Source organism: Dama dama, chromosome 10, assembly GCF_033118175.1.
Source record: "Dama dama isolate Ldn47 chromosome 10, ASM3311817v1, whole genome shotgun sequence".
NCBI lineage: Eukaryota > Metazoa > Chordata > Mammalia > Artiodactyla > Cervidae > Dama > Dama dama.
In genome coordinates this window covers 4,048,762-4,060,801 of record NC_083690.1, presented here as the reverse complement: position 1 = coordinate 4,060,801, position 12,040 = coordinate 4,048,762, and positions in this window count along the sequence as shown.

Below are 12,040 nucleotides of genomic sequence, written 5' to 3'. Positions count from 1 at the left end.
AGTCAAAGAAGGCAAATATCTTTAAGGGCTTTTAGAATCTATTGCCAGATTGTCCCTAAGGAAATGCACAAGCTTGGAGTCAGATGCCTGGATTCAAATCCCAGCTCTGGCATTAGCTAGCTGTGTGACAAGCAACTGCTTCCCCTGTCTGTGTCTCAGTTTTCTCATCTAGTAAATGGGTATAATAATATCACCCACCTCAGGGAGTCATTGTGAGAATTCACAGAATAACATTCTGTGGGCCTTGGGATCCAACATTTATATTTCTTAGTCTTGCGGTTCTCAGAAATTTTGGTCTCAGACCTCCTTTATAGAGTGATTACACTCTTTAAATTATTGAGCAGCTCAAAGAGCTTTTGTTTTTATAGGTTTTGTCTATCGATATTTCCAATATCAAAGTTAATCTGAAAATATAAAATAGCAATGATAAATTCACTGACTATTTCTTCAAACCAAAAATGAGTGAGAAGAATGGCAGTGTGCTACATTAAAAAAAAAAATCTAATTGGGGACTTCCCTGGCAGTCCAGTGGTTAAGACTCAGGACTCCCACTGCAGGGGGCATCGGTTCTACCCTTGGTTGGGGAAATAAGACCCCACATGATTTGTGGCATGGCCCAAAAAATAATCTGTTTCATATCACATTTGAGAAAAGACAGCTGGCTTCTCATATCTGTGTCTGCCTTCACTCTATAAGAATACATTGATTTGATTGAAGTGCATGAAGAAAATTTAGCCTCAGATTTAAAAAAAATTGGAAAAGAAAGTAGTCTTTTTAGAGCCTTTTCAGATAATTATGGCTATTCTTCTTTGATACTACACCAACACTCAGAATGTGGTGGTTTTTTAAAGGTTAGCTGCAACAGGGAATCTCAGATGATATTTGTGTGCTTTTTGTGTTCTATTACATGAAAACCCACTGATCTATCTTGCACTTTGAAAGGATCTTTTACTCACATGTGATTTAAATCACATGTAGGTCTTTCCAAACATATTTGTTCACTGACTTGATCTTACGACCGTTGATACATCTTATTACACAACAGGAAAAAACAATGTATAACATTCATGAATATTGCAACCCTGTCAATATTAGGAAGTTGTGAAGCTAAAGGTGGCAGATACAATCTCCAAAATTGTACTTTTTGCCAAAAGCCTTAGAATTTTATTATTGGCAACAAATTCTGTCAGTTTGGTGTCACTGTCTTGATTCACGCTAAGAACCATCATTGCTTTTGCAACATTGGTGCAAACTCATCACAGTGAAAAAGGCCACAATTGCCTCAGTATTATTAATACTATGAAATATTCATGGGCCTCCTGAAAGGGCTTTGGGAACCCCTAGAGGCCACCAGAATACACTTTGAGACCTGCTGCACTATTCATTTTTCTTTCTTTCTTTTTTTTTTCTGAGTTAAGTTTTATTTAGTGCAATATAAGGACAGCAGTCTGGGAGACAGCACCTCAGACGACTCTGAGAAACTGCTCCAAAGACGTCGGGGGAAGAACAGTATATGTGTGATTTTGGTAAAGGGGAATATATGCAGTCAAGCACGTTTATTTTTTTAGAAAGTTTCTGCTGGTCTTATGAAGCTTCTGCTAGTCACGAGAAACAGTCGTCACCATGAAGGATTTTAGTGTTTTTCTAGATATGAGGATGTACTAGAATTGGGCTCATAAAATCAGCTCCTGAGAACCTCTCTCTGAAGACCTGTCCTACCAGCTTTCTGGAGCACCGAGTGCCTCGTTTCTGCTCTCCACCCTGGACTTCTTCAGGGGATGCTGGAGGGCAGCCGCTGCAGCAGCGCATGATTTAATCCTTGTAGAGGTAGGTGGCAAGCACCCATGGCAAGTGCCAATATGTGGTTGACAGTGATTTAGTTGCTAAGTCATGTTCAACTCTTGTGACCCCATGGACGGTAGCCCACCAGGCTCCTGTCCGTGGGATTTCCCAGCAAGAATATTGGAGTGGGTTGCCATTTCCTCCTCCATCATTTTTCTATGAACTGGTTCATCTTTTGCTTACTGATTTAAGAAATCTTACTGAATTCAGTTAACCCTAGCATTCCACATTCGATGGAAACATTATCATTTGCATCTGGTGGGGGAGGTGGTTAGGAAACTTGGTGTATGCATCTACACATCTGAATATTTATTTATTTATTGGCCACGCCTGCCCACTTGTGAGATCTTGTTCCCCAACCAGGAATCAAACCAGGGCCCTAGAAAGTGCAAGCAGAGTCCTAACCACTGCACCACCAGGGAATTCCATATTCAGCTAAATCTAGTGGTCTTTTCCAATTTGAGTTTCTTGTTTTTTAAAAAAATCATCCTGGCCTTCCCCAGTGGTACAGTGGATAAGAACCACCTGCCAAGGCAGGGCACATGGGTTTGATCCCTGGTCCAGGAAAATTCCACATGCCCTGTGCAACTAAAGCCCGTGTACCACAATTACTGAAGCCCAAGAACCCTAGCGCCTACATGTTGCAACTACTGAAGCCCACGTGCCTAGAACCTGTGCTCCACAACAAGAGAAGCTACCACAGTGAGAAGCCCTGGCACCGCAATGAAGAGTAGCCCTCTCTCATCGCAACTAGAGAAAGCCCAGCCGCAACAACGAAGACCCAGCACAACCAAAAATAGATCAATAAATAAAATTTTGAAAATTAAAATAATCCTAAGCAAGTTCTTCCCATATTAGTATTAGTGTGTAAGTATCACAAATGGAGTGGCTGAAACAATAGAAAATTCTCATCTGATAGATCTGGAAGCCAGAAATTTGAGGTCAAGGTGTGGACAGGATGGCCTCCTTCTGAGGGTTGAGTTGCTCAGTCACTCAGTTGTGTCCGACTCTTTGCGACCCCATGAACTGCAGCACACCAGGCTCCCCCTGTCCTTCACTGTCTCCAGGCGTTTGTTCAAACTCGTGTCCTTTTGTTGTAGGAAGGGGGACCCCCTTCCAGGGCCCAAAGTTGGGCTCTTGTCTAACACTCGGAAAAGAATTGTCCGAGGAGACACGTGCTGACAAAGCAAGAGATTTTATTGGGAAAGGGCACCCGAGTGGAGAGCAGGAGGTAAGGGAACCCAGGAGAACTGCTCTGCCGCGTGGCTCGCAGTCTTGGGTTTTATGGTGATGGGATTAGTTTCCGGGTGGTCTTTGGCCAATCATTCTAATTCAGAGTCTTTCCTGGTGGCGCACGCATCGCTCAGCCAAGATGGATGCTAGCAAGAGGGATTCTGGGAAGTGGACGGACAGGTAGTGTCTCCTCTCGATCTTTCCCGAACTCTTCCGGCTGGTGGTGGCCTATTAGTTCCGTATTCCTTATCAGGATCTCCTGCCATAAAACAACTCATGCACATGGTTACTATGGTACCTGACCAGGGTGGGCGGTTTCAATCAGTGTGCTTCCCCTAACAACTCCCCCCTGAGAGACTTCATACTCAAGATGCTTTTTGGGAATTGGGGCGGAGGTCTCTTTCTTCTGTAACTTTTTCCTGCTGTGTCGGGGCGTAGGCCTGCCTAGCAGAGCAGAAGTCTCTCTCTACCTTTCCTGAAGCTTGAGGCCTCCAGGATGAGTGGAGCCGGTATTTTATGCCTAAGCATGCGGCTAGGTTTTGGGATATCGTGGCTGTAAATGAGGGCCCATTGTCACTCTGAAGTGACCGAGGCAGCCCAAACCTAGGCACTATCTCCTTCAGCAGAGCCTTACAGACTTCTGTAGCTCTCTCTGTCTTAGGAGGGAACGCTTCGATCCATCCTGTGAATGTGTCAATAAAGACTAGCAAATAAGAAAACCCCTGGGTCTTTGGCATGGCTGTAAAATCTACTTGCCAGTCCTCTCCTGGGTATGATCCCCGATGTTGGACAGGTTTAATTAGAGGAGGTGGCAAGGGTCTGGTTTTTGGATTATCTTTTAGACAGGTATCACAATTCTGTGTGACCTGTCTAACAACCTTAGCTAACTGGGGATGGTAGAGAATAGACTTAAGCAAGATTTCTAGATTATCTCTTCCAAAATGGGTGCTCTTATGTAAGGAGTTAGTAATTTTCCAAACCTGAGAATCAGGGAGTATTATTTGGGCTTGATCAGTCTGAAACCACCCATGTGACCCAATCTCCCACCCCCGCTCAGCATATCGGGAATGTTCCTCTGGGGTATAATCTGGAGTCAGGGTTTCCTTGGGGAAAAGGGGGCAGATAGCAGTGGCAGAGGTAGCTTCCCTGGCAGCTCGTTTTGCCTCTTGATCAGCTTTCCTATTTTCCTGGGCCTCTTTTTTTGGCTCCTTTTGGTGACTCTTGCAGTGGATGACAGCTAATTTTGCAGGAAGTTTGACTGCCTCCAGGAGCCTGAGAATGAGCTCTTTGTGTTTAATAGGAGAGCTTCGGGCACTGAGCATCCCTCTTTCTTTCCAAATTGCTGCATGGGCATGCAGAATGAGGAAAGCATACTTAGAGTCTGTATACACATTAATCCTCTTTCCTTCTCCTAACTCCAAAGCTCTTGTCAGGGCAAAAAGTTCAGCTTTCTGGGCTGAGGTGTCTGGGGGAAGAGACCCACTTTCTTTAGTTTCTTCTAGGCTCACTACTGCATATCCTGCTTTCCTCTCTCCTTTTTCTACAAAACTGCTGCCATCTGTGTACCAGTTTTCCTCTGGGTCAGATAAAGGTGTCTCTGATAGGTCCGGGCAAGAAGAGTATAACTCGTCTATGATTTGTATGCATTGGTGATCTAGAGGGGAAGTAGGGGGATCTGGCAGTAAGGTTGCTGGATTTAAAGTCTGGCAGACCCTCAACCTTATTTCTGGAGTGTCAAGGAGGAGGGCTTGGTATTGGGTGATCCTTCTCCCTGTCATCCACCTGTCCCCTTTAGTTTTCAAGACTGCTTGCACCTGGTGAGGCGTATACACTGTGGTGGGCTGACCCAGGGTCAGCCTAGATGCCTCCTTAACCATAAGAGCGGTGGCTGCTACTGCCCGGAGGCAAGTGGGCCACCCTCTGGCCACCTCATCTAGTTGTTTTGAGAGATAAGCCACGGGTTGTAACACGGGCCCCATCATCTGCCCTAACATCCCAAGAGCAGTTCCTATCCTTTTAGAAACATAGAGTCTAAAAGGCTTCTCCAGGTTTGGGAGGCCTAAAGCTGGGGCTGTAGTGATGGACTCTTTTAGGGCGTTAAAGGCCACCTTGCAGGTCTCATCCCAGTCGAGTGGCTCTTCCTCTTTTTCCCTTAACTTTTTATATAGGGATTTGGCCAGATTGCCATAATTAGGAATCCAGATCCTGCAAAACCCGGTCATTCTTAAAAATTTCCTAAGCTGTTTTTTTGTTTGGGGGTACGGGGTATTTAAGATGAGGGATTTCCTCTCGGGGTCAAGCATTCTTTTTCCTTTTGTAATTATAAATCCAAGGTATTTCACTTGGGTTAAGCTAATCTGAGCCTTCTTGGGGGATACTCGATAACCCTTTTTATATAGGAAATTTAGAGTTTTAATAGTGTCCGTTTGAGAGCTGGTAAAATCTGGACTAGCTATGAGCAAGTAATCCACATACTGTATTAGACTACTGTTCGTTAAAGTTAATTCCCTTAGTTCTCTCCCCAAGGAAGTCCCAAAGATATGAGGGCTATCCCTAAACCCTTGTGGTAGTCGAGTCCAGCAAAGTTGTATGGTCTCCCTCGTTTCCAAGTCTCGCCACTCAAAAGCAAAGAGTTTTGGGGATTCAGGATGGAGAGGAATGCAAAAGAAAGCATCTTTAAGATCCAAGACTGAGAAGTACTTGGCTTTTCCCAGGACTTGGGATAGGAGGGTATACGGGTTTGGGACTATGGGGTGGATGGGAACCACAGCTTCATTAACAGCTCTTAGATCCTGGACGAATCGATAAGATCTATCTGGTTTTTTAACGGGCAAGATTGGAGTATTGCAGGGGGACTCACAGCTGATTAGAATTCCAGTATCTCGGTATTTGTTAACTAATGGTCTAAGACCCTCAAGAGCTTCTGGTTTTAAGGGATATTGTCTTTTCCAGGGGTAGGGAGCATTTGGCCTCAGAGAAATCTTTACCGGTGGAACATTTATGGCTAAACCAGGGCTGGAGACATCCCACACCTGGGGATTGACCTCATCTAGGAAAAGGGACAGACTCTTCCTTTTTTACCTCTGACTGTAAATATTCAGACACTAGGCAAAGAAAATTATCGACTTCTACCTTTCCCCAAGTCACTTTGGTTTGGAGGCGGCAAAGAAGGTCTCTCCCCAGTAGGGGAGCAGGGCAACCAGGGATGTATAAGAAGGGGTGGGTTCTTTGCCAATTTCTCACCTTACAATGGAGGGGCTTAGTAAAATTCCGGCTTTGGGGTTTTCCATCTACCCCTATCACCATTTTAGTCTGGGAGTCTAAAGGTCCTAATCGGAAAGGAAGAGCGGAGAAGGCAGCCCCCGTGTCTAGAAGAAAGTTCACATCCTTACCTTCTATTTGTAGAGTCACCCAAGGGTCGAGAGGAGTGATCTGGATCTCACCATTCGCGGGGGTTTCTCGAGCCGCTGGGCACCGTCAGTCCTGGTCGCCCAGAACTAACACAGAGGGAGCAGGTGTAGGGGTCGCCATACGCCTTCCCTTAGGGCGATACGGACACTCCCTTTTTTAATGTCCATCCTCTCTGCAGTAGGCACATTGGGTGCGGCTCAGCCGCGGTGGATTGTTAAGATCTTTTTTCTTTCGTTGCTCTCCCCGGGACTCTCGCATAGTGGCAGGATGAATCAAGGCCAGGATTTTAGCCTGTTGTTGGGCCAAGGCCTGGGTCTGCCTCTCTATTCTCCTATCTTTTCGGACTTTTTTTTGCTCCCTTTTTGCTTCCTCCTCCCGGTCCCTGTTTAAAAACACCCTATTTGCCTCTTCCACCAAATCGGAAATTGGGGTCTCTGGTCCTTTTCTAGTTTTTGTAATTTTTTCCTTATGTCTGGGGCTGCCTGGGTTATGAAGGAATGGGCCAACAGGACTCGTCCTTCCATACTTGTTAAATCTGTCTCGGTAAAGTTTTTAAAGGCTTCTGTGAGTCTGCCCAAAAAAAGAGCTGGATTTTCATTCTCTCCCTGTGTAACCTCTTTTATCTTATTATAATTAACAACCTTTCGCACACCCTGGGTCATTCCCCGTAGTAGGCAAGTAATGAGGTGTCTTAAGGATTTCTTTCCTGCCCTTGTATTAGGATCCCAGTCTGGCTCTGTCGAGGGAATTTCCTCTTCGGCAGGGGCCAGACTGACATCTACCCGCTGTCTTTCATCAGCCACTTTTCTAGCCTGATCTAGGATTCGAGCTTTTTCCTCATCATTACAATACCGGGTGAGGATGACCATTATATCCCTCCAGGTGAGGGAGAAGTTAAGGCTAAGACGCTCAAATTCATCCTTAAATTTTCGGGGGTTCTCGGAATATGAACCCAATTGTTCCTTGCATTGGGTAATGTCTTGCATAGAGAACGGAACATGAACGTGCATAGTTCCCCCCTCCCCATCTGGTACCTCTCTTAGGGGGCAGATTTTGTCTGAGGATGACCTTTCCTTCTGTAGAGGACAAAGCTTACTTCCTGATCGTAACCCCATGGGGGAGGGGACATATGGAGGAGGAGCCGAGGCGACTGGGAGTGACTCCCCTTCTGATCTCATGTCTTCCGGCCGGGCTCCTGACTTCCGGGCGTGTCTGACCCTCCCTTCCTCGTGGCCTCTCTGCTGAAGCAGGGGAGGTCAAGAGAAGGTCAAGGGGATCTTCTGTTTCAGGCCTTGCTAAAAGGATTTTGGAAGAGCATTTATCGAAGTCCTCAAGCTTATATTTTCCCTTTTTTTCAGAATCCTGGTAGAGGGCCATAAAGGCCTGAACATAGGGAACTTCCTTGTATTTACCCACACGTTTGCAGTATAGACTGAGCTGTAAAATGGTGTTGTGTCCAAGTGATCCTGACTGGGGCCATTTTTCCCCTCCTCCCAGGGAGTAAGTAGGCCAGTACTGAGTACAGTATTTGATAAGTTTTTTCTTTTTTAACCCTCCCAGTTGGTGTCCCTCCCAGTTGACCAAAAGACAACTGAGCGGGGTGTCTAGAGGGAAGCTAGGCTTATTTCCCATTTTAGCGATGGTATAGCCTATATCTCGTTCCCAAGGGACCAGTACTGGGGCGGATGCCTCTATATCTGACTCTAGAGAGATTGTAAGCTCTCTCCTGGTCCCAAAGGGCCTGATTGTATAAGCGCCAAAGGAAATGTTCGGTAGTAAGCACAATCAATGGGGCTGTAGGGCTGGTCCCAAAAGGTAAATTAACCCCTAAGGATGTATCTAGGGTGTTAATTTTCACCCAAGACCAGGTGCGACTATACTGAACCCCGTCAATCACTTCCACGTGGAAGCACTCAGCCAAATGCGCAATTAAATGGCTGAATTTATAGAAACAGGGCACCCGATGGAGGGCTTCTAACGCCCGATCGTCTCCCCAGGAACAGAAAGCACAGTTGATGGGGAGCAGAGGGCGTAGCCTTTCTGAAAATCTCTTACAAAGACCCAGAACTTCAGGTCCAAGTATTGACAGACAGAGTAAGCGGAAATAACTTGGGTCTTCAAAGAGAGGGAAGAGGGCCAGGTTGAGAGAAAAGGTGTGGGACGAGACAGAAGGTCTAGGAGTGGGGGAGAGAAAGAGAAAAAAGGGGTGGCCTTACAGACGTCTCCTGCCACCTGCAGACACCCAGGCGTTACGGGACTTTTCCCTGGGCTTCCAGAGAAGGGAGGACTGGAACTCGGCCCTACCAGAACCAGAATTCGAGTTCTCTGCCAAGAGGAGGTGATCAGTCTCCAATCCTCAGCTTAAGCTGAGGCCCTTCGACCAGATTCCTGCGTCCAGGACCGGGGGACTAGAAAAATAGGATAGGTTGAAAAGAGGGGTGGGAAAAGAAGGGTCAACAAAATCTCTTGTTCCTTACCCGGTTGGGGCACCCTGGCCAGTTGTCTGCGTCAGGAGGAGACCAGGGACAAACGAGTCCTAGTTGCGGCCGCTGGGTCAGGTCCGTCGGCAGGTGAGCTGGTCCTGGAGTACCCCGAGCGGTCTGGATGTCAGCCCCAGTAGAAATGGGGGAGTCCCTTCGTGGTCGCCAGTTGTTGTAGGAAGGGGGACCCCCTTCCAGGGCCCAAAGTTGGGCTCTTCTCTAACACTCGGAAAAGAATTGTCCGAGGAGACACGTGCTGACAAAGCAAGAGATTTTATTGGGAAAGGGCACCCGAGTGGAGAGCAGGAGGTAAGGGAACCCAGGAGAACTGCTCTGCCGCGTGGCTCGCAGTCTTGGGTTTTATGGTGATGGGATTAGTTTCTGGGTGGTCTTTGGCCAATCATTCTAATTCAGAGTCTTTCCTGGTGGCGCACGCATCGCTCAGCCAAGATGGATGCTAGCAAGAGGGATTCTGGGAAGTGGACGGACAGGTAGTGTCTCCTCTCGATCTTTCCCGAACTCTTCCGGCTGGTGGTGGCCTATTAGTTCCGTATTCCTTATCAGGATCTCCTGCCATAAAACAACTCATGCACATGGTTACTATGGTACCTGACCAGGGTGGGCGGTTTCAATCAGTGTGGTTCCCCTAACACTTTGAGTAGGTGATGCCATCCAACCATCTCAGGGCTGAGAGGGAGAGTCTGTTCCAGGCCTCCCTCCTTGGCTTCTAGTTGCATCACCCCGATCTCTGCCTTCACCTTCATAGAGTGTCCTCCTGTGTGCATTTCTGTGTCCACATTTCCCCTTTTCATAAGGACACCTGTCATTTGAATTGGGTCCACCCTAGCAACTTCATCTTAACACGATCATCTTAAGGACTTAATGGCAAAGTCCTTATTTCTAAACAAGGTCACATTCACAAGCACTGGGGATTAGGACTTGAACTTCTCCGTGTGGGGAGTGGGGACACAATTCAATTCATAGCATTTGCTTTGACTTGTTTCTAACGGTTTGATAATTTCTCCCTTTCCGCTCGATTCTCTCATGTTTTGGAAAATTTTTTTTTTAATATATTGCCAAATTGTTTCAAAACACTGATAATGCTTAGAGACCTGTCTATAATTTTAACTGATTGAAAATCGAATTTCTCATTGCCGCTATCAAATAGTTTTTTCGGCATGTGGGATCTTAATTCCCTGACCAGAGATCAAGTACATGCTCCTTGCAGTGGAAGCTGGGAATCTTAACCACTGGACCACCAGGGAATTCCCCTGGGATTTATTTATTCAACAAATACGTCTCTAATAATGACTAATGTACATTTCCAAAGGGAAAATTTTATTCTGTGTCAACTGTACTTCAAGGACATTGCTTTTATAAAAAGTAAATATTGTGAAAGGAAGAAAGAAGGGAGGGAGGAAAGAAATAAAGAGAGGAAGGAGACGGAAGAGGGGCCTGCAATTAGCATTGAGCTTTATGTCGGAGGAGTTTGGAGTGAAGGATATCGCCTGTATTCTTCAGATAGCCAGCCATCTAGCCGGGTGGTCAGTGAGAGATCCTTCCTGGCCGAATCACCACCCTCCCCCAACCCCTGCAGAAGACAAGTTAGAGCTGGGGCCCAGGCCTCAAAGGACTTGGATGGGCCTCCGAGGTCGGCTGGCTCAGACGGCGCCCCCTGCCCCTTCCCTGTCACCAGGAGCATCACCTGCAGCATGTCCGCGGGGGGGAAATGTGGGCCTGCTCTCCATGTTGACCCGGGACAAGCAGAGGTCGTGTGCACAGAAAGGCGGTTTGGTTTCTCCGGTCTTCCGTTCCCCCGACCCGTTACTGAATAACTAGAAGACTTCCTGTTTATCCTCTGACATAGTTGTTTCACTCTTTGGCCTATCCTGAGGCGACCCGGATTTAGCCTCAGGCTTTTTGAGTTATTTATAACAGAGAAGCAAATATGACATGACTTGGATGTCCATCCACTGATATGTGGATAGATAAATGCTGGCTATCCCTCAATGCAGCATTACTCAGCCACGTGCTGTGTCTGTGCTAAGTCGCTTCAGCCGTGTCTGACTCTTTGTGACCCTATGGATTTGTTGCCTGCCGGGCTCCTCTGTCTATGGAATTCTCCAGGCAACAACACTGGAGTGGGTTGCCATTTCCCTCTCCAGGGGATCTTCCCGACCCAGGGATGGAACTCGGGTCTCCCGCATTTTGTGCAGATTCTTTACTGTCTGAGCCCCCATAATAAGGGACCAAATACAGATACCTATATACCGTAGAGGAACCTGGGAGACCTCACTGCTGGGTGAAAGAAGCCAGACAGTAGATGACAAATACTGTGTGTTCCATTTATGTGAAACGCAGAGAAAAGGCAAATCCATAGAGACAGAAGGTAGACTAGTAATGGCTGGGGGCTGAGAGATTTGGGGGGAAATGAGGAGTGACCGCTGAAAGGGGACTGCCTTTCTTTGGGGGTTATGATGGCATTCTGTAATTAGATAATGGTGATGGTCGTAAATATACTATTAATAAAAGCCACAAATCTGTACATGCTAAAATGGTGAATATTGGAAATTCCCTGTTGCTCTAGTGCTTAGGATTCAGGGCTTTCACAGCCCTGCAAGGGTGTGGTAGTGGGAGGGGAATTCCATCCCTGGTGGGGGAACTGAGGTCCTGTGTGGCCAAAATCTTTTTTAGTTGTTTAAATTAAAAATGGTGAATATTATGGCATGTGAACTAAATCTCAGTTGAAAAAAAAAAAGAAAAAAAACAGAGAATTCCCTGTGGTGTTTAGGAGTTCATGATTCCATTGCAGGGGACACAGGTTTGATTGACCTCTGTTCAGGGAACTAGGATCCCATATGCTGCCACATAGCATGGCAGATAAAAAGAAAAAGAAAAAATAATAAATGTGGGAGTTTGGGATGAGCAGATGCAAATTATTACATATAAGTTGGATAAACAACAAGGTCCTCCTGTATAGCACAGGGAACTATATTCAATATCCTGTAATAAATCATAACAGGAAAGAATATGAAAGAGTATATATATATGTGTGTGTATAACTGAATCACTTT